The sequence below is a fragment of the Neolamprologus brichardi genome, chromosome 14 (assembly GCF_056152115.1).
Source record: "Neolamprologus brichardi isolate AB-2024 chromosome 14, ASM5615211v1, whole genome shotgun sequence".
NCBI lineage: Eukaryota > Metazoa > Chordata > Actinopteri > Cichliformes > Cichlidae > Neolamprologus > Neolamprologus brichardi.
In genome coordinates this window covers 21,630,610-21,652,543 of record NC_142117.1, presented here as the reverse complement: position 1 = coordinate 21,652,543, position 21,934 = coordinate 21,630,610, and the positions used below count along the sequence as shown (strand labels likewise).

At 40.7% G+C, this 21,934-nt stretch overlaps 1 protein-coding gene across 2 annotated transcripts in view; it reads left to right on the top strand.

The window, feature by feature from the left end:
* Positions 1-21,934, top strand: part of grik4 (glutamate receptor, ionotropic, kainate 4) — a 339,306-nt gene that overhangs the window by 79,176 nt on the left and 238,196 nt on the right. For both annotated transcript variants that reach the window (XM_035909771.2, XM_006795461.3), the window contains exon 2: positions 7,644-7,825. The gene's annotated coding sequence lies outside the window, so the exon portion shown is untranslated. The remainder of the gene's footprint in view (positions 1-7,643; positions 7,826-21,934) is intronic.

Here is a 21,934-nt window from a genome sequence, read left to right as displayed (position 1 = left end):
GGACACACATGTAGTGTGGATGCCCGCCTCTGCTGGCTGCCTGGATCAAATAAGCCTCTCTGAAATCCTTCCCTGCTGGCAGGACAGTGCACTTCAGGCCTACCTCATCAGTTTCCTAAATGTCCATAGCATTGCATCAGTTAGAGCTTTGTGAGAAAGCTCCTAAGCTCCTCTTTGACACTGTCATATCTGGATGTCTTTTTGAGGGTTCCCCATTGACTGGTACCTCTCCGTGGGCTCTGTTACTCAATCTGTTTTTGTATTTTTTTTTCTACCTTGAAAGTTCAGCATCAATATTGTCTTCTTAAGTCTCAGCCTGGGGTGACGATGCACAAATGGGACACCACTGCTGGCCACGAGAAAGCGAGTGAGAGGGAAACAGTGGGAGAAAGCGTGTGTGCAGCTGCCCATTGGTGTGTCTAGTGCAGAACTGATTTAAGGCCGCAGGCCACAGGAAGGAGGCTGCTCTACACTCAGGGCACGTCCCTGAAACCAGCAGCAGAGGAAGCACTATTGCCATTCAGCAGCATCGACTGCAGACGCCTAAATGAGTCTGTTCTGTCCTGCAATGCCCAACGTGGCAGTTCGCCACTTGCTCAACTTCTCCAGCTCCCCTCCCTGCTCCTGCTGCTTCATCTTTCCTTTTTCTTTCAGTCACACACCTTTACACTTTTACCATCTCTCCCAGTCGTTCATCTTTTAGTCACCATTTTTTTTAACATTCACAGTCCATCCAGTGACTATGCTCTGATCTGTTAACACCATTTTATTGCAAGGTCCAAACTAGAAATGCCAAGATCAGATGATGACCAGAGTCACAAGGTCTGTAGGGTTCACAATACAGTGACCTGAGCTATCTCATATGGAAAAGATATATATATATATATATATATATATATATATATATATATATAAATATATATATATATATATATATATATAAATCTTATAAAGTTTGTATCTGTCTTGTGTGAAACATGTATGAAAACAGAGTGAAAACAAAGTGAAAACAGAGTGAAAAATACAAGATATAAGAACCCTTGAAAAATTATATAAATGAAACTTGTATGTTTTGGATACTTAATAAAACAATATATGAAAGTAATGAGAAAGTGGCCACTTTCACGAGTAAATCATATAAGCCTTATATGATTCACTATATGAAGTAGGCCACATCTTGTGCAAGTCTTTTATAAGTTTTTTCTATTTCGTTTCCATATGGGTATGACTGCTACATAAAACTACCAGGGTGACACATGCTCCAAAGGAGCTTCCTAAGCATGCTGTGTTTGCGTTGCTCTTTAAAGCTTCTTTAAATTCATGCATGTGTGTCATTCTCATTATCACACACATTTATTTAGGACATGTCTATTTACTTCTGCTGGCTGAAGAAGGTGTTAGCCATTACACTTCTATACACCTCACATAGCATGACTGTGACTTGACTGTGTAAGGCCCAGTCGGTCATAATATCTTCCACTTATTGGTCAAGTTACAAAAAGGCACGGGCCAAAAAATGTATCAGTTCAAGTGTATCCTGCTAGAATGAACATGGTAGCATACCTAATCACCAGTAGACTAACCCAGTTTCTTTTACACCAGACATCCTCAGTGTCTGTCACCCAGTTTCCACAGTTTCTGCCTTTAGCAGATGCAGTTGTGAAAATACATAGATCTTACTGAAATTTGTCACTGAAAATGTTGACAAAAACGTTCTGGCCGCTAGATTAATAAACAATGGAAGGATTACGGCTTTGTTTCGATTAAATCTGTTTGCCTGCCTGAATCGGGCCATATTTAGTACACAGTAACGTGTGGGTTGTTAGCTAAAACGGTGAGGATTTGTTTCTTCATCCCTGCATATTTATGGTATCGCTGCGTAGAACTTTTCACCTAATGTCCTTTTGCCACCTGGGGGTTGATGGAAGTGGAGTGGGATGGGTTAGTATCGGGGACGGTGTGATGACAGCTCGTGAATTCTAAAAGCATTATCTGTCCCCGGCAGCCAGCCTGAGCAGCTTCCTGCCGCCTCTCATCTCTCCTGTGTGTTGCATTGAATATGGCTCTCCAATTGGGGTCATGGCACAGACCGATAGGAAGCTATATTCCTTCATAACTAGAGGCAAAGCTACAGAGTTCAGTATTAAGAACAGAGTTGGCAGATCTGACCACAAGCTGACTGGCAGATCAAGAATCTCAAAGTTATAAACATTAGAAAACAAAAAGAAATGCCTTAGGGGATGCATCATTCTCCCGATTTACTACTTTAAATTCAGTCTGTAATATATCATCCAGAGTGGTGCTCTCTAGTGGTAAGGTTATGAGTGTCTGCTTCCAAATAAACTGATACCTTTATTCTGAAAGTCTTCTATCTTTGCATTTGCAGACTGAAATTCAGCTCAGCTCATTTTAAAAAACCAAGAATCACTAACTAGTTGCTATGAAGCTTTGGCTTGTTTTGTTTTGTTTTTTGCTCTTTATTGCATTACAGGAGTTTAATATGATCTTTTTTTCTGGTCAGAGTCAAATAACAGCTGGAACTAATACAATATATTATCTTGTTCTAGCTATTCTTTGGTATTTTCTTTTTTTTTTTAGCCAAAAGTCGAAACACCCAAAGATGATTAATTTGCTATCAAATAAGAGTGAGAGCAAATTGTCAAAGATAAAATTAGGTCACGTTGATGTTATTTGCAATGCAAAATTACACACAAGTGATTAACACGGTCATTTTCTGTTGATCATCCAATCCTTTGAGCATTAAAACCAATATACACTAGTTTATAGGTTGAAGGGAAAGTCCGCACAACAAAGTGAAAATGTTTATAATATCTTAACAAGAGTTTATTAAAAGTCCAGGTACAGACACTCAGAATACGTGTTCCTGTTTTGTGTCCAAACCTGCATGAGGGTGTCCTAAAATCGTTAGGTTAGAAATTTTGATCATAGTTAGTGCTGCAATGATTTCTGCTAAAACAAATGTCAGAGTGGTAGGTCACTTTACTGCACTGTAGTGGGTACAGTGCAGCAACTCTTAGCGGCTCTCTCGCTCATCCTTCCCTTTTTCTCCCCTTTTCCCTGATCACCTATAGGGATTGATGATCGTGCCAAAGCAAAAACAGAAAAATCCATACCCCTCTCCTGCCCTTTTCATATTGCATTGATTTCGTGGTGAAATATCAATCTGCATATGTCATGTACTATTGCAATGCTCAAAACATGTTCAAAGGTAAATTATCATAAAACTGCTTTTGAGGGCATTTTTACAAGTTGAGTTTGGACAGCTTCTCATTTGTAGAGGAAGGTAAGGTTAAAAAAAAACTTCTGGTGCCTTTGACTTACAGGCTATAAATAAAATGTATGAGTACACTTTAAATTGGACTGACGTATCCACAGTGTTGGGGAATAACGGAATACATGTACCGCCGTTATGTATTTAAAATACAAAATACCAGTAACTGTATTCCGTTACAGTTACCGTTTAAAAAGGTGGTATTTAGAATACAGTTACTTTGTTGAAATAAATGGATTACACGGCGGTACTTCCCTGTTTCATATTGTGGCGGGTCAGGACTGTTTGGGTTTTGTTTGACAGCTACGTTCTGATGTTCCAGGCGGCAGCGTTACAGTTGCCATGGTTACAGGGTGACGCTCTCTCTCCTGTTTCCTGGGTGAGAGAGGCATTTTTGTTGTTCTTGTGCTAAGCTAATAGGCAGAATGCTACCGGTATAGCTCTAAAGAATGTAGCATCATAGGCAGTGTAGTCCGTGCTGCAGGGAGAATGGACTGCCATACCCGTTATGTGTTTGTGAGCGAGGGAGGGAGAAAAAGGAAAAGTACGAGCTGTCATCGAGCAAAAACGGGAGCTGGAAGCATGTAAATATAATAATAACCACTGCAGCCAAGAAGAGAGCCTGACGAGCCCAGTTGTAAGTAAGCTATTAAGACTCGACTGTGCACCGTGTTCGTGTTTTCCTCCAAAAACAATAAGTTCTGTTGGAGCAGCCTTTCAACACCTCTCTCTGTTTCTCGCTAGCAAAGTTGACCTAGACAACAAAGTAAAGCTAGTTTTGGGTTACGAGCCCGACACAGAACCCGCCGTATTAGTCAGAGGTCCCTTTACTACGGTTTGGAGCCGCGGACCTTCAGTAACAGTAATAAATCACAGCAATAGTACATTCATGTAGTTGTAAACAGCGTGATAATATATTAAGTAATCCAAAGTATTCAGAATACGTTACTCCCATTGAGTAACGTAACGGAATACGTTACAGAATACATTTTAGGGCATGTATTCTGTATTCTGTAATGGAATACATTTTAAAAGTAACCTTCCCAACACTTCGTATCCACACACCAATATAGGTACATGTTTGGGGTGTAAGTTTGCAACTACACTTGCAACTGCAGTTAGAGTGGGATAAAAGTAGCAGCTTGTTTGCTTGTTTGTTTGCATAAGATATGATGATTTTCCTAAATAGGTGGGAGAAAAATAGTGTTGACTTTTTGCAAAATCTAATGCAGAAACAGCACAGATGTTACTGGTAATGATAATAATATTAATAATAATAAGCGGCTCAATTAAATTCAGCCATTACTAATTTTATTATGACTGAAATAGATTTTTTTTCTTGTGGTAAAAATAAAGACCAGTCTAAAAGTGAGGCTTATTTTGCAGTGCTGATAAATCACCCACTATTTGTTCTTCCACAGCTACGATATGCTGAGATGATCATGTTTATCATAAACCTTTACCACGGGAGTGTTGACTTGCCTTTGGCTCATTTGGGTTTGGGGTTATAGAAAGGGATGGATCGAGTAACTTCCTAATTAAACAATATGCATGTTTTTTTTACGATGTTCAATGTGTTTCTGAACATTTTTTCTGCGAGCTTTATCTACCCACTGTTTTTGCAATTACTACTTACAAATTTAGAGTTGAGAACGTGCAGGAAAACTGAAGCCTAAGGGTAATCATCTTGCTGTGCAGATGGTCCAAGATACATGAGAACAATTTCATAAGGTCTTTTCATAATGTAGCTTTTGCTCTGCAGTGGTTGTGTATATTTTAAAATACACCCTGCAGCTTGCTCATCAGGGGTGTTTTTACTACATCACAAGCATACCGCTCACAAACATTTTTCCACCAAAGCATGGTGGATTAATTCTTTTAACATACTAGATGCACGTGTCATGGTGTAGCTATTTGCACACATGTTTATCTCAAGGGATTTAGTCAGATAAATATATAAAATTAAACACATGTTTTTATTTTTTAAACAAATTTACTGATGGGAAGCTCTTAGTAGTTCTGGTACTTTTTAACTTTTAAGCATTCAGAACATAGTTCTCTTTATTTCATGTTTTAATTTAGTGTATTCCACAGTCCACAGTAACTGATGTGAAATATCTCCACATGATGACATTTGAGAGCAATAGCCCAGTTTATTCAATGTAGGGCAGGTCGTACAATAGAGATTTGAGTCCTCTGGGCAGTGTTTTGGTGGGAAATGGATTCTGTACCTTTGGCTTGTATACAGCAGCCTAAAGCTTTAAGGCAGATAAAAGAACAGAAATAAAAAAGGAGGAAGAGGGAGTGAAATGAGTTGGAGGGGAGAGCAGGGCGAAAGAACATTCAGCAACAATATCCTTTTTGCTGAAACTTTACATATGTCAGCACTTCAAAAGTTTTCCTATTACTATTTATCCCACATCCCCTCCAAGAGCTCCAGATATTCATTTGATCTAACCTTTTATTCTGCTCCTACTATAATACTCTAAAGCTAAATGCATAAGATGCATATATTCTTTCAAACTTTTTGCAAGTAATTAGAGACAAGTGGATTTCCGGGCTGAATGAAACATCGCTTTGAGCACAACAATTGCTTCATCTTTGTAAAATAGCTTTGCCACCGGAGGACTTTCAGGACAAATCTAAGCTGGTGGAGTAGCAGTGCTCCCAGTATTTCTCTTTGTCTGTTATCATTGCACAGTAGCAGTATCTGTTATATAGTAGAGCATTCCTACTGAGGAATGGGCAAAATATGAAATCCACAAGAGACAAACTACCAGAACCAAATTGTTTTCTATTGGCTGTATAATAGGATGTTTTTGGAAGATGTGAGCACATAGGGCATTTCTAACAGTGAAGATCCAAGAGCAGAGGAAGTGAAGGTGGAAGAGTTTAAAAACCTGGGGTCAACCATCCAAAATTAACAGACAGTGCACAGGAGAGGTTGCGAAGAGGGCGCAGGTAGGGTGGAGTGGGTGGAGAGGAGTATCAGGGGTGATTTGTGACTGAAGGATAGCGGCAAGAGTGAAAGGGAAGGTTTACGAGATGGTAGCGAGACCAGCTATGATGTACGGTTTGGCTGACAAAAAGAGAGGAGGCGGAGCTGGGGGTGGAGGTGGCAGAGTTTAAAGATGCTGCAGATTTCATTGGGAGTGACCAGAATGGACAAGATTAGAAATAAGTGTATCAGAGGCACAGCTCAGGTTTAGCCTTTTGGAGACAAAGTTAGAGAGGCAAGGCTGAGATTGTCTAAACATGTGCAGAGGAGGGATAGTGGATGTTTTGGACAAAGGATGTCAGATGTGGAGCTGCCAGGAAGGAGAAAAAGACGAAGACCGCAGAGGAGATTTGTGGATGTAGTGAAAGAGGACATGCAAAGGGTTAGAATGATAGAGGACGATGCTAACGATAAGGTGAGATGGAAATGGATCCACTGTAGTGGGCAGCAAAAAAAAGAAATGTGCACAAAGGTCATTTGAATGCAGTACTGTCTGTCAGATTGTTTATAATTAATTTTCTTAGAATTCTGACAATCACAGTGGACTGCTGCAAGCTCTGCTTATGACAAAGAAAATGTAGCTTTCAGCAAGTGCTCTCCATGACTTGATGTTTATGTTCACTCAAAGGCAGCATGGTAAGTTGGTGTGTGCTGAAAGTTGACATGGCAGGTGCTGAATCTGCTAACAAAAGACGACAATTTCACTGTGGTGCAAAGCGCTGGGGTTGATCTCTGGGGAGAGGTTTAATTCCCCCCTGAGTAAGGGTGCCATTAAAATGCAATGACATGAGATTAATGTTCATCTTGAAGTGACATTTGCTTTCTCATTTACTGCGAAAATTGTCTTGGAATATTGGGTGCTAGGTGTTGTTTTGAATGCTGATGAGCTCCCAAAGCTGCTCAAAGTATGTGCGGTGACAGTGTGAAAAATGTTGGATGTGCTTTATAAAGAGGAAGGGGATCTAGCTGAGTAAGGGACAAACAGTAAAACAAGACCATCAGCAAATTGGGACTGTGAACTTTGAAACTGTGCAGATTTCAAACTTACTGTATGCGAGATAAATGGATGTCCTCAGCATTAATATCTGGACTGCAGTGGGAGATACCTGATCAGACACCTGATTTATAATGCATTATGTGGTTGCTTTTGAAAATATGTAGTTACTTAAGGATCCTGAGGAGGACAAATAACAAAAATGTATACATCTTTTGATGCCCGGTGCAATTTAAAGGCTTAGATTACCTGGTTATGGTCTGTGTGTATGCGCTTCAAATAAACCTATTCATTTTTTTCTTTCTGTCCTCCTCATATTTCTTTCTCTCTCTCTCCCCCCCTCCCTTTCTCTCATACAGAGTGCCTGTAAGTAGCAGCTCCATCTTCTTTTCCTTGTGTGTGTACCCTCTGCAAGAGCGGGGACACATACTATATGTGTATGTGAGATGAGGAGGAGCTAAGTGGCTACCACAACCACCTAGATCAGACAGCCTCCTGTGCTCCAAGATGGATTAGAGCCCCACACCTCAGGAGATCAAAGGTAGGAAAAGATGTTTGGTAATCAGCCGCCACTCACCTGCCCTGTTTAATGACAACACGGAGAGTAAAGGAAAGAGAGGAAATGGTGAATGACAATGAGTTTAGACTAAGGTCTTTTTGCCATCTGTGTGCTGTAGGGTGTGTAAGAGGGATACACCATGCTGAATGTCAATATTTATTTTGTATTAAAAAAACTTCACAAATGTGAGCATATTTCCACTGAAATTTAAAGTTGCACATCACATGTGGTTATTGTCCCCAAATATAAGAAACTTGTACAGAAGCATCCTTTAAACAAAGCGTCCATATAGCAGAGAGAATCTGTTTTTCTACAGTAGTCTACTATAAATTGAAGTAAAATGCTTTTATAATACTGGCACTATTTGAGGGTAATATCTGGGTTCAAGAGGTTAATTCAAGTGGAAAAATATCAGCAATCTAAAACATCACTGGTAAACACTAGGATAGACCTTTGAATTGCCGCCCACGTCTCCAATTTTGTCAGCAGCTCCAAAAGATCCTGTGTTGCTCTTGTGAGTTGAAGAAGCAAGTCAGCGAGGGAAAACGCGCTTCTGCTCTTAGTATTGTGATTAGTATGCTGTATTGCTCGCTGCATCTATAAATAAAAGTGTAAGCCAAAGGCCAGGCAAGTTCTCTGGGAGTTGTTGAAAGTAATTCTGGAAAATGCAGAAGAAACACTGACTGAATTAGAAGCAGATCAGGGAGGTGGAGAAAATAAACGTACGTAACAAAAAGGTGAATCTGACTTCACGAAATAACATGCAGAGCAACACAACGGTACGGGAGACGTTCAGTTCCGATGTACTCCAACTTCAGTTGGAAACTTGAGAAATTTCCAGGTCTGAAAAAGTTCCAGTTAATTTTTTTACACCAAAAATATCCCAGTTTAATTTGGGGTAGTGTTTTTTCATTTTTACGAAGTTTCAGTGGTAAACTACTGATGGTGTTTTCAGGATTTCATAAAAGATACACAAAGCCACTTTAATGCTTGTGGCTGGATTTTTCATTTTTAATCATTAGCATTTTTGCCACTGTCATGTGAGTGGTTTTTTTTTTCAAACCAGAATTCACCGTATTTGGATTATGTGGTCAATATATCACTATGACTATGAATATATAAACACTAAGACACTTGGTTAGCAAGCTGCATCCATACGATGTATGAGTGTAGAGACAGAGATTATTAATAAACAGGCTTTATAAGTCTTTAATTTCATGCACCAAAATTTGAAACATAAACTCTGTGTTTCAATTTTTTTCTGAAGCAGAAAAACTGTCCATAGAGATTCAATTCATTTTTATTTATATAGTGCCAAATCACAGAAACAATTGTGTCAAAGTGGTTTATATTGTAAGGTAAAGACCCTGCAATAATACAGAGAAACCCCCAATAATAAGATGAATCCCTATGAGCAAGCTTGGAGACAGTGGGAAGGAAAAACTCCCTTTTAACAAGAAGAAACCTCCAGCAGAACCAGACACAGGGAAAGGCAGCCATCTTTCATGAATGGTTGGGGGTGAGGGGGGGAAGATATGATAAAGACACACTGTAGAGGAGAGCCAGAGATTAATAGTAAGTAATGATTAAAAGCAAAATGTACTATAAACACACAGTGAGTAAAAAACAGTGAGTGAAGTAAAAACAAATAATGCGTCGCAGGGCTCGCAAAATCGCTAGCCCGACGTCCCGGGGCTAGCGATTTCTCCAGTCGGGCTACCAAAATCTATCTCTGCCCTGCCCGTCGGGCTATCTTATGCCGGGCTCACACTGTGCGATTTTGTCAGTCGCGCGATTCAGCTCCTGCTCAAACTGCACGATTGACTCGCAGGGGTTAGAAGTTCGTAGGTCACGATGCAGGTCTCACACTATACGGCCCGATGCTCTGATGCGACCCGAGTGCTCACACTGTGCGTCCATAAAATGAAGGTTATAACAAAAATTCTGTCGCTCGCTCTCCCTCTCTGTCTTTCACTCACACAGACACGCACACCACCGCCATCAACTTTGCTAAATTGCTAATGAAAAACATTGATGAGGCAGCTGTGATTGAGCAGCAATGTCTATCCAACTATTTTCACGGTTGTTGTGGTCGTGATAATTTTGTGAGGCCACATCGAAAAGGCTCGGATGAGCTTTCCAAAGTTCTACAAGTGCCTCCATCGCTTGTGTCCAGATCACACGCTGCACTGCTGTGCTGCGCCGTCTTTTTCGCTGACATTTGTGTTTGCGCGTGCGCAGTGTGAGAAACTGCGGCGACACCCTCACGACGGTCGTGAGGATTTCAAGCGATTGATGATCGGGAGCTGGTCGTGAGGTGTTAATCGCTTCTCGTTACCCCACGTATACTACACGATGCACGACGCACGATGAAGGCCAAAATCGGGCCGATCGCCAAAACGGTCGCATGACTCAAAAATCGGCTCAAAATGGGCCATAAATCGCACAGTGTGAGCCCGGCAATAGGAAGGAAAAAGATATGTCAATGCTTTTGCATTCTTTCGGAAATGTATCTGGGTAATTATGTCATTGGCATCGGTGAGCCAGAATTTGCGCTTGTTTTTTGCTTTCACTTTGCAATCGCGCGAACTGTGTATAGAGAGCGACAGTACTGATTGGTGAGTGATGATAATTTGCGCACCAGTTCCTCTGACATCGTCTTATCAATCGTTAGCTTACTATGCAAACATGACAAGTGAAATCTCCTGCAGCAAGCTTAAATGTGTGAGAGTTTGATCGCGCAGAGAATCGCTGAGCGTTACGTGAGTGCTTGTGTAAAAGCAGCAGGATATATATTTTAGTTCTGCTGAGACAAATAAGACACGTCAGGGTGAAGAAGTGACAGCCAAAGAAAAGCTTACCACAAAACGGAAAGGTTATGACAAATCAGACTATAAGGCAAAAAGAAAGTGCAGCTTTATGGTTTCATGGACAAAAGAATTTCTGTGGCTGCAATATGACGAGCTAAATAACCAGGGCTGCACATAAGTGGTCACAGGTGCGCATTCACTGTCAAAATAAAAAGAGCGCACAAGATAAGAAGTTGCAATGCGTGTTTGCGTACATAAGATTTTCTGGAGGAGGACAGACATTTGTTTAGAACTCTTAAAGATGTCGAAGAAGCTCCTTTAAGCAATTACTTTGGTGTTCCTCCACCTCCAAAGAAATGTCAGAAGGAGTCCGAACCACAAAAGAAGCGAGTATTCTCGGAAAAGTGGTTGCAGGAGGTGAGCTGGCTTCAAACAAATGATGAACGCACAGAGATGTGGTGCGGAATGTGCCGTGAAAATCCCACTCTAGCGGACAAAAACAGCCTTTTATATGGACGCAAACGCGCGTTGCAACTTCTTATCTGGTGTGCGTCTTTCATTTTGACAGCGAATGCGCACATGCGGACCACTTATGTGCACATAATGTTATAACATAATGTTCTGCCGGGTGTGTTGTTGGTTTTCCCTCGATTTCTGAGTCGACAAGCGCCTTTGTTACTGGGACCAGTAATTTTAAGAAAGGCCCCCATTAGAACCCATGAGAAATGCATTATTGCTCAGTCTGCAATATCTTTCCCAGAACCAACACCAATTGCAAATAACATACTATAAATAAACCTGAGACATCTGTTTAGATCAGCGTACTATGTTGCAAAGAGTGAACTACCACTGGCACAATTTAGCAGTCTTTGCAAACTTCAAAAAGCAAATGGCCTAGATCTTGGTTCCACTTTCCTCTTACCTGTGACTTCAGTGGAAATTTCAAATTCAGGATCTGACACAGACTGATTCATGTCCTACACAGTTCTTACAAGTTCATAGAAATTTCTGTTCAATTAGAACCAAGTATTTGAGTTGATGATTGTAATTTTTATACAATGTTGTAATTTGTGTTTTTTTGATTGTTTTGTTTCCGTTACAATAGTATACTTTAATGTATAATATTGTAAAGGAAACAAAACAGGAAACAAAGCATCAATGAAAAAAATTGCTCTCTTTTTTATTCGGGCTACTTAAATTTATTTTGGGCTACCAAAAACTGAAGAGTCCCTGCCCGAAGGGCTACCAGGGATTTTGAAATTTTGCGAGCCCTGCGTCGTGGTAAGAAGCCCAAGCCTGTTGCAGGATATCTACAGGAGCCCTAACTGTGTTTTATTAAAAAGAACATTTTTAAGCCCAATTCTAAAAGTACAGAGAGTGTCCTGAATCCAAACTGGGAGCTGAAAGCTGAAGGCTCTGCCTCCCATTCTACTTTTAAATACTGTAGGAACCAAAGTAAACCAGCAGTATGAGAGTCAAGTGCTGTATTGGGTTCAAACAATACTATGAGGTTGTTAACATCCAATAAGGCCTGATCAAAACCACTTTTTGTACTAGGCAGTAAAGATGATGCTGTAAAGTTGGATATTTAAACATCGGGATGAGTGGGCATGAACCTGCTTTTGGAGTCCAACCTCAGGGGCCACTAGAAGAACTTTTTGGCCTTTATTTTTCAGCCCCAAAGGTTTCCGCATGGTCAACAATCTCATCTTCTGGGTAAAAATCAATTTGGCTACTTCAAGATAGTGAAGTATTTGTAAGTTCCTTTTTGTAAACACAACACTCAGACTTGCCCTCCTCATGGTTGATTCATGGTGGTCAAGTGAGCTAGAGAGTCAAGGGAAAACAAGAAGAGCTTTAATGAGAACAAAGGTGTGAATGGCTGAAATAAAACTTTATTTTCTGCTTGCTTAGCAGAGGTTGCATTATAAAGCACAAACAAACACACCCATACCTCCATGTAACCACGGCAGAAGACGCTACATTACCAGATTCTGTGTGAATGTGGCTGAAGCTTCATCTGACCGCTGTGGCCTCTCTGCTTCCTGTGTGGTTACAGCACTCAATCTCCGCAGACACACAGATCTGACACAAGAACAGAGCAGATTCCCAAATGTAGCAGACATTGCCTTTTTTCTGATAAGAGTGCACTAAATTGCCTCATCTTCCAGTGTCTTTAGACCGCAGTGAAAATGCAGATGATCAGCTGTCGGAAGCTAAGCTTTCATTTTATAAAAACTTCCTGTGAGGAAGCGTGGAGCAGCTTTAGTGTGAAAAGGTTCAAGGGTCAAGTAATCCCAAGCTGCTAGGGAGATACTAGCTCTTACAGTGCCTGTAATTACTGTAATTAAAGGGCTTGCGAAGATTGTGAAGTCCAAATTGTATGGTCCTCTGTCCTTAGTCCTTGAAAAAAATAAAAGAATAAATAAAACAAACAGATTGCTGCAATCTAACAGTGACACACACTTTCTTTTCTGCAAAATAACTAAAGGAAAAACTGGACTTATTTCATATCACAAAGCTGCTTATTGTACTATAATTTAACACTGTTTGCATGAAAGGGGATTACTTTATTGAGATTTTTTTAAATTCATAAAAAATGCATTTTCTGTCTTTTCTTTTTTCCTTTTGTAGATGAACTTCAGTCACCTACACCCATTTTCTAGCCACAAGTTTAGATATGACTCTTTCTTTTTTTTTTTATCAGACGTTTTCCTGTTTCCTGGACTGTCTAAGGAGCTTGGAAAGAAAAGCGTCTGGACTTCTTTAAGTTGCTTGAAGATGTTTCACCTCTCATCACCTCAGAAGCTTCTTCAGGTCTAAGGTCAAATGGTGGAGAGTCCCAGATTTAAACCCAGTGGGAGTTTCCCCCCAAAGAGGGACAAAAGGACCCCCTGATGATCCTCTATTCGCCTGAGCCAAGGTGTGAAAGCGGGTGTGGGTCACAATCAGCCAGGGTTTCGGGTGAGCTCATTGTGAAACATAGCCCCACCCTATCATGTGATATCCTGAGGTCAGATGGCCCAGGATGTGAGTGGGCGTTAAGGCGTCTGGGGAGGGAACTCAAAACTGGATTATAGATGGCAGACAGTTGGTGTCGTAAAACCACCGCCTCTGTTCAAAGATGGTCACTCACAGTGGACGTAAATGGCTTCTTTCACTCCTCTTTCAAACCATCTGTCCTCTCTGTCCAAAATGTGAACATTGGCATCCTTGAAAGAGTGACCTTTGTCCTTTAGATGCAGATGAGCTGCTGAGTCTTGTCCCGTGGAGGTGGCTCTTCTATGTTGTGCCATGCGCGTGAAGTGGCCCACATCCTGGGCCATCCGACCTCAGGAAATCACATGATAGGGTGGGGCCAGGTTTCACAATGAGCTCACCCAAAACCCTGGCTGATTGTGACCCACACCCGCTTTCACACCTTGGCTCATGTGATTAGGTAGAGGATTTGTGGGGAAACTCCCACTGGGTTTAAATCTGGGACTCTCCACCATTTGACCCTTAGAACTGAAGAAGCTTCTCGGATGAGAGGTGAAACGTCTTCAAGCAACTCAAGGAAGTCCAGACGCTTTTCTTTCCAAGCTCCTTTGACTACGATGACCTGCATGACTGAGACAGACATGTTTCCTGGACTTATTTTTCTGAGATACTCACTGTTGTTACTGTGCAAAATGTTCCTCTTTGGCTCTGGATTTAATTACACGCTGGCTACAGTTAGTAGACAGTACATACTAGAGGTGCAACGGATCAAAAATCTCACGGTTTGGATCGGATCACGGTTTTAAGTCACGGATCGGATCAATTTTCGGATCAGCAAAAAAATTTTAACATTTACTTTATTAGCTTATTTAAGTATTTTTTGCCTATTAAAAGCATTCAACTCAAGACTCATTCCACGCAATTATATAAAAACAAATTAAGGTGCAGTATAGGGCTTTGTATCTAACACACCACTGTGATATAATGAGCGGTCACGGTCACGTATCTTTCTGTTGCTCTGGAGGTCCACCCATTTGTAGTTGGGCAACAGACGATACATGGGACAGTTCAGCCATAACTTTAGACTTTTCCTGCTCATAACATGCCTGGGTACGATCTTGTCACTGAAGCGGACACGCAACGGGATATCATAGCGTGGCTCAAGCATGTTCATCATAGTTTAAACCCCTTGTTTTGCACAACGGAATACGGCCTCATGTCTGGAGCTAAACACCCCAGTAGCTTCCGTAATAGCTTTAGCCCGGTCGGACTGGGCAGCAAAGGGCTGCTTAAATGCAGCAAACTCCTCTGCTCCTCCACTTGGACCGCTAGCGCTGGCCATAACTATTGCTTGACAGACTGACCACGCGCACCATACACATACTTTTTTTCCTTCTTTTTCGAATCTTCGGATCACGTGCGTGCCGAACCGTGGAGTGGGGATCGGTTGGGATTATGGATCAACCGTGATCCATTGCACCACTAGTACATACTATAGGTTTTTCCCCCCCAATAATAGAAAGAGAAACTCATTTGTAATCACATTTTAACTTTTTTTTATGAACAAACTCTATCATTTCTGTATTTATACCTCAAGATAGTAACACTAAAATTTAAAAGAAAATATTGGCTTCTGTAGTTAGAAAGAGGTCCAGTGTGGCTTTGAATGCTGATGCTACATGAAGTGTGATCTAACAGTTTTGCGTGAGCTAATCGACCTTTTCGGTTAGATTCAATGCAATGTTAAAAGAGGCTACTTGAGTTTTACAACAGAACACCTGACGCACCTTTGTGAATGTCGGGTGATGGTGCCAAGCACGTCCCATCTGAAATTCTCTTTGTTTTTGAGCAAGTAAACAAAGCTCCAGATGACAGCGTGCCAGCGACTTGAATGTAACCTTTCGTCTTACATACAGATCATAAAAGCACGCACAGCATAAAAGCAGGTATGACAATTTAAGCATGTGGTGACTTTCTGTCCTTTCCTCGCAGGGCCACCCCTTTATTTTCACCATGACCTTTGCTACATAAGATAAGAGATAAGATAAGATAAAACTTTATTAATCCCTTGGGTGGGTTCCCCTGGGAAATTTGGTTTCCGATAGCTCAGAACTGACAGAAGTTACAGAACGTGAGCAGAATATTAAATATATATATATATATACACACATATACAAATACAGAGACATATATAAATAAAATATACGAAGGGGATAAATAGAATAAATAGGAATAAGAATACAAGGGAATTGCCCATTTCAAGTATTGAAGTCATTTGTATTTTGTTTGATTTTTGACAAGCCCTGCTCACACCTCGCAACATCTTTAGAAAGCTTAGTGTATTTTTGGACACATGACACTGGACTGTGCAGCAAATAACTGAGAGATCAGAATATTTTTTGTCATACTTGCTTGAAGGAAAGGATGCACTATCATCTGGAGGATTCTGCTAACAGCTGTATACTATCAAGACCAAAAGAAAATGTCATAAGAAGACAGCTAAATGAGTTTGGATCAACAACCAATTCAGTATGGTTTGTGTAATGACATACTCTATATTATACCTCACAGATTTTTGATCTAAAATCCTTTACATTTGCAAGAAATTCCTCCCTTTTAACACATGCTAAAATGATTGTAAAAGCTGTTACATAGTCAACCTTTTTGAAAGCACGTTGAATAACATGTTTCCATTTGAAACTTTTCAATTATTGCAAGGAAAAAAAATCCTCTTCTCCACATGTGCACACCCACACATGTAGGCACAGTCCAAAAATAAGAACACTGATTTAGCCTATGTCATATTACTAACTCTTATGTGTGTCAGTAACAGTAAAACCAAACTGCTATTCATATTCAGGAGGACTCGCTTTTCATATTTTTAAGCCACCACATTCTCCCACAGGTCCAGTTTGCTGTGAATACAAATGCTGGAACACACAGTGTGCTGTACAGACATTGAATTTCTTTGAGGCTCGAGTGCCTTGTGAAATCTACTACTAACAGAATTTGACTTTTTATTGACTTTGGCTCAAAGGAAGTGGATTGAGCATATGGTTTCAATTTCACTGCCCACTTGTGGAATCTTTGGTGCAAATGTTGCATTTTAGCCACTCAGTATGTGACAACTGCACCATTCTCTATTCCACCTACATGAATGCTTCTCCACAGCTTTATTGGAAATATTAAACTAGTTCTTGTACGTCATGCTCGTTAAGACCTATTAAGCTCATTTTCACTTCACGTTTTTATTCTGGGACTACACTACAGCAGGTTCAGTGCATTAAGTTTAGCAGATATAAAATAGCGCTCAGTTCCTTATTTCCAGAATAACTTTTATGTGCTTTGGCATGTCTGTGGTGTGTATAGATGTTTGTGTATGCCTGCGTTTGATTAACTTCTTTTATTTGTGTGCTGACTGAATTCACGAGCCTGCATCAGTCTGCTCCTGTCTTTGTTGCCTCTGGGCTACCTGCCTCCTTCCCCGGCTGCTCCTGAGAAGTAGAGATAAGGCCCACTGATGTTTGTCTGCTCCCTGGCAGATTACTGAGGCAGACAGGTACAAGGACTCTGGTAGACAGCTCTAGTATATTGGAGGCCAAATGAGAAGTTACTGGGGATGTCCAAGCTGTCCATAGCACCAATCCAGCCTGAATGCCATTTGGCTTCTTTATATGTGCTGTTGGTGTTGAGCTTGTTACTGTTGGAAAAGAAACTCTGAATTTTAATGAATGAATATACATGATGTCACCAATTTTTGTTTAGTAAATACTTTAATGATTACAGGCACTTTTGGCTTCTCATTTGTTTCAAGAGGGATTCCCACAGCAGACGTGTCTGCATGCTTGATTTCACTTTGGATGCCCTTCCTGATGCAACCCTCCTATTTATCCAGGCTTTGGGACTGGCACACCTTTAGGAAGGCTCTGTTTGTGTCTCCTCCCAGTCTTTTAATTCTGAAGAAAATGAGTAAATCGCTAATGCTTGCATTTAAAATTCATTGGTCACAAGCATACCAGAAACTTGTATATATAGTTATCGTTATATATGGTCTGCATCACTTCTTGCATGGTGATAGGAGTTCAAACAGAAAACAAATCATGGAGGATTTTCAAAGTTCTTCATGGAAAATCCAGCAAACTGATGTCGTTATAGCCTTTGTTGTTTTATGACTCAAGATTTTGATTGGCTAATTACCATTTTGCTAACCTCAAGGGTCTTTTTATCTTTTGAAATTATTCCCATTGTATGCTTGTAAGTTGTAAAATACATTAAAATGCATAGCTAGGGCCTGTAATACTCGATTTGTGTTTTAAAGGCACATTAGAAGCAAAACCTTTTATAAAGGAAGGCATAGATCTGTGTGTGCAAGTCCATGTCTGCCTTTTGTATGTTTACCCTTAGAGCACCAGGCTGTGAACATTAGGGTGTGATTAAAGCTCAGGGTCCATGTGGGATTGCCTAATTAGGCCTTTCTTCTTCTGTGAAGAACAGTTCACAGACATCATGGAAAGAAAATTGCGGTAAATCTTACTTTATCCATGGTAGTGAGGGCAGAGAGGACAAAGCAGAAGAAGTGTTTGGTCTCCATTCGTAAGAGATCGGAGGCTTCATTTGCATCAGATCCATGCGCTTTTCTGAAAACAGAGAAGTGTATTTTTCTGAAAACTGAAAAGAGCGTTTGGAAGAAAAGTGAAAGGAGGAGTTATACTGTAAAATGGTAATAAGGAGTGCTTGAAAATGTGGCTTTGTCAACTAGAAACTACTGTATGAAAACCAGTGACCCTGCACATATTTGAAGTCCATGGTAAAACTGCAGCATGCACAGTACAAGTGGTCATAACAGACGACTAGGAAGTGATGTAAAAATATGGGCAGGACTGGAAGTGGCCCTTCGGTGCATGAGTAGATGATCTTGAAGGGGTCAAATTTAAATCAGGCAAGTTTATGATGAAACTTATACTGTGATACTTAGTCATGTTTATCAATCATTAGGAACATGTTATATCAAAGAGTCCAAGTTCAGCTCTCAGTTTGCTGGTCCTCTATTTGTTGTTGTGTTTGCTTGACTTGTGGTTGATCAGAGCTTTGTAAATTGTTGTTTGAATATTTTTGTTGCCAATTTTGGAGATGGTCTCTGATTGTGGATCTCAACTGGCTGAACATAAATTGTTCATTACTCCGACACCATGTGGTAGGCAGTTTTGCCCACATGCCTGACAGCTCTTCTGGGAAATGAAATCAGGGGGAACAAAAGATGCATAAGCAAGATCAGAGTACAACGGATAACACATGATTTAAACACAGAACTCCTCGTCTGTGTAGCACATTGAATATACATGGCGAAGAAAGCCTAGAGGGGATGTAAGGGTTTAGAAAGAGTTAAGAAGCTGTCTTTTACAAGGTGAAGTGCAGCTTATGAATTAGAAAGTATAACACTGGCTGAGTGACAAACTACTTGGATGAGAAATAGTATAATTATGCACCTGAAATACTGCACAATACATCACATGGCAGCAACTCAGAAGATGCTGAGGTTTAAACGTGGCATGGTTGTTGATGTCAAATTGGGTGGTCTGAGTATTTCAGAAACTGCTGATCTGCTGGGATTTTCCCACACAACCGACTCTAGGGCCTACAAAGAATGAAAATATCCCACGAGAAGCTGTTCTCTGGGTGAAAATGCATTGACAAGAAAGGACAGCTGCTTCAAGCTGAGAGGAAGGTGAGAGCATCTCATATAACCACTCACTACAACTAATCAATGCTCCACACTGCCTTGTATCAGCAGCTCAGGCTGGTGGTGGTGTGGGGGATACTATCTTGGTCCATTTTGGGCCCCTTAGTACCAGCTCAGGAACTTATACAAGCTACAGCATATATAAACGTTGCTGCTGACCGTGTCCTTCCCTTTACGACCACATCTTCTCATGTCTGCTTGGAGCAGGATAACACACTATGTCAAAAAGCTCAGATCATTTCAATCTGAAGGATAAAAGGCAGTCCAACCTAGTCCTACCAAGGTGTATCTAATAAAGCATCCGGTGTGTGTGTATATTTATAAAAAATGCATAATGTACTGTGCTGCTCCTTTAAACAGTCCCAAACTAAGTGTGAATAGAAATATAAAAACCTTGTTTATTAGGTGCTGCTTTAATTAAGACCAAACCATCTTAATTAGAATTGAGTGACATATGGGCGAAGGTTGGGGTGGCTTTTGGCGCTTTTGGGCTTAATCAGTGGCAGCATCTGGCCGGTGAGTAGCTGTCAGAAGTAACAGATGTATAGAGCTGCATTCATCGCAATAGACAACTCTGTTATAGGAATTAGAAGAAGTAGTTTAATCTGCATTCATTGAAAACATTTATAACAATTAACGAGGCAAAAATATGCAAACTCAAAGTCAAAAAATACCAAACCCGGGTTTGGTATTTTTGGGCATTTAGCAATGGAGGGTGTGGAAAATATGCATATAGGACCATGTGATGTTAGAGACTATGCTTGCAATTCATTCACACATAATTTATGCTAAAAAGGACAAAGCATACCCTTTTGTGCAGCTGGGGAACATGAAGCATTGATTTTTGTCTGCATTATGAGATGCTGCTTGGCTTTTTATGAACACAGTAGTGCATAATTGGAAAATCCAAACCCATGATACACAACCTCCATAAGATTTTCTGCCACTTGCATCAGCAGTTGTCACGAATGTGCACTGTAATTTCTGGTATCTGGTGAAGGAATTAAGATTCACTGTTAAACTCAGTGGCACAAATCCGCTGGTAAACATTCAGTTTCTGTCTGTCTCTCTCTCACTTCATGCCATGTTTCCTTCAGTCAGTGATCGTGTCTTATACTTTTTGTTACTGCCTGATGAATGGGAAAGAATATCTATTTCAGGTGCAGGTTTCTGGGATCAGAAATACAGAAGGACGGCGAGAGATGGAGGAGTTTTAAGGAGAGGTCAAATAAAAGCTAGACAGAAGAAAGGAAGGCACAGCTATGAGGCACAGCAGAAGAGAATAATAGGGAGTAGAGAGACGGGTTCGGAGACAGAGAGAAGGCAAGACTGTCTGAGGATTTAGACATAGAAACAGAGGCGGTGAGAGACATGATACCTCGGATATTAGAAACAGAAGAAGAGGTTGAGAGGGAGTTTGAGTGAGTGTAGCTGGCAAAGTCACCATAGCATTTCCAGATATGATCAGCACAAGACTGAAGGGCAGCAGCGTGTAGACAGGCTAGACGGTACTGCCTGCTCCAGTGGCGTGTGGTGAGGGGTGGTATTGTTTCAGCTATTGTGGACACTTTCCAATCCCATTTACAACTTGGAGAGACCTCGAGTCAGAGTTACACAGAAACTGGCTGTTGTCACAGAGTAAACTGGCTAATAAATGGGACCAGTTTGCCTGAAAAGTCTTGTAATAATAGGGCAGAAGAGGTCAGACTTGGAACGTGACAATGTGGCGACATGAAGCCAGAGGTGCTGATGTTGATCTTTTGTTGACAAAAACCCCCCAACAATGCTGTGTTCCATTTGTTCTGTGGATAATGGATTGTTTAAGCCTGGTTAGAGGCCATTAGCAGCTCCACAATCTGGGCTTCAGCTTGGTCCAGAAGCTTAGATTCCCAGCAATAATGCCCGTGTAATCCTCGGTTAAACTTATTATCGTTCTTGCTAAAAAAAAACTGATGCTTTGGTAGAGAACACCACTTTCACCCTTTCATGCTTTTTAGCAGGAGCACGTTGTAGGGAAGGTGATGGTTCAGGAAATCATTGCATGATTATTATTGTTATGCATGATCATTGGCCTAAGTAATACAATTTAGAAAAGTAATCTTTTAAAAAGCCTAATGAATAGAAATGGCAAATATGAACAGGGCGTTTCAATCTGCTGTGCTCTTTGCTGTTAAGGGAACGGAGCACACAGTAGTAGATTGACTTAGCGTGCATCGAGAGATGAGGGGTTTTTTTCTTGCACAACTTTGTGTCTGCCACTTTGTGTCTACGTTGTATGCATACTGTTAAAGCTAGATATTATTTGGAGCTATAAGGCTGATTTTGGTATTTTAAGAAATAAGTACTCCCTAGGCTCTTTGTCTGCAGAAACACCACAGGCATTTTCTAGCACTTTGAGTGTTACATAAATACAGAATTTAGTTTTTATTATCACCGTGCTCTTAGCTGGTTTTCATCAAGCCCAAGCCTCGTGTCATTATTAAGCTAAATGAAACACAATGTTTGCCTTCGGGACTGAAGGGTAACACGAATACACAATAATTTTGCCTCCGGGAAACTCTG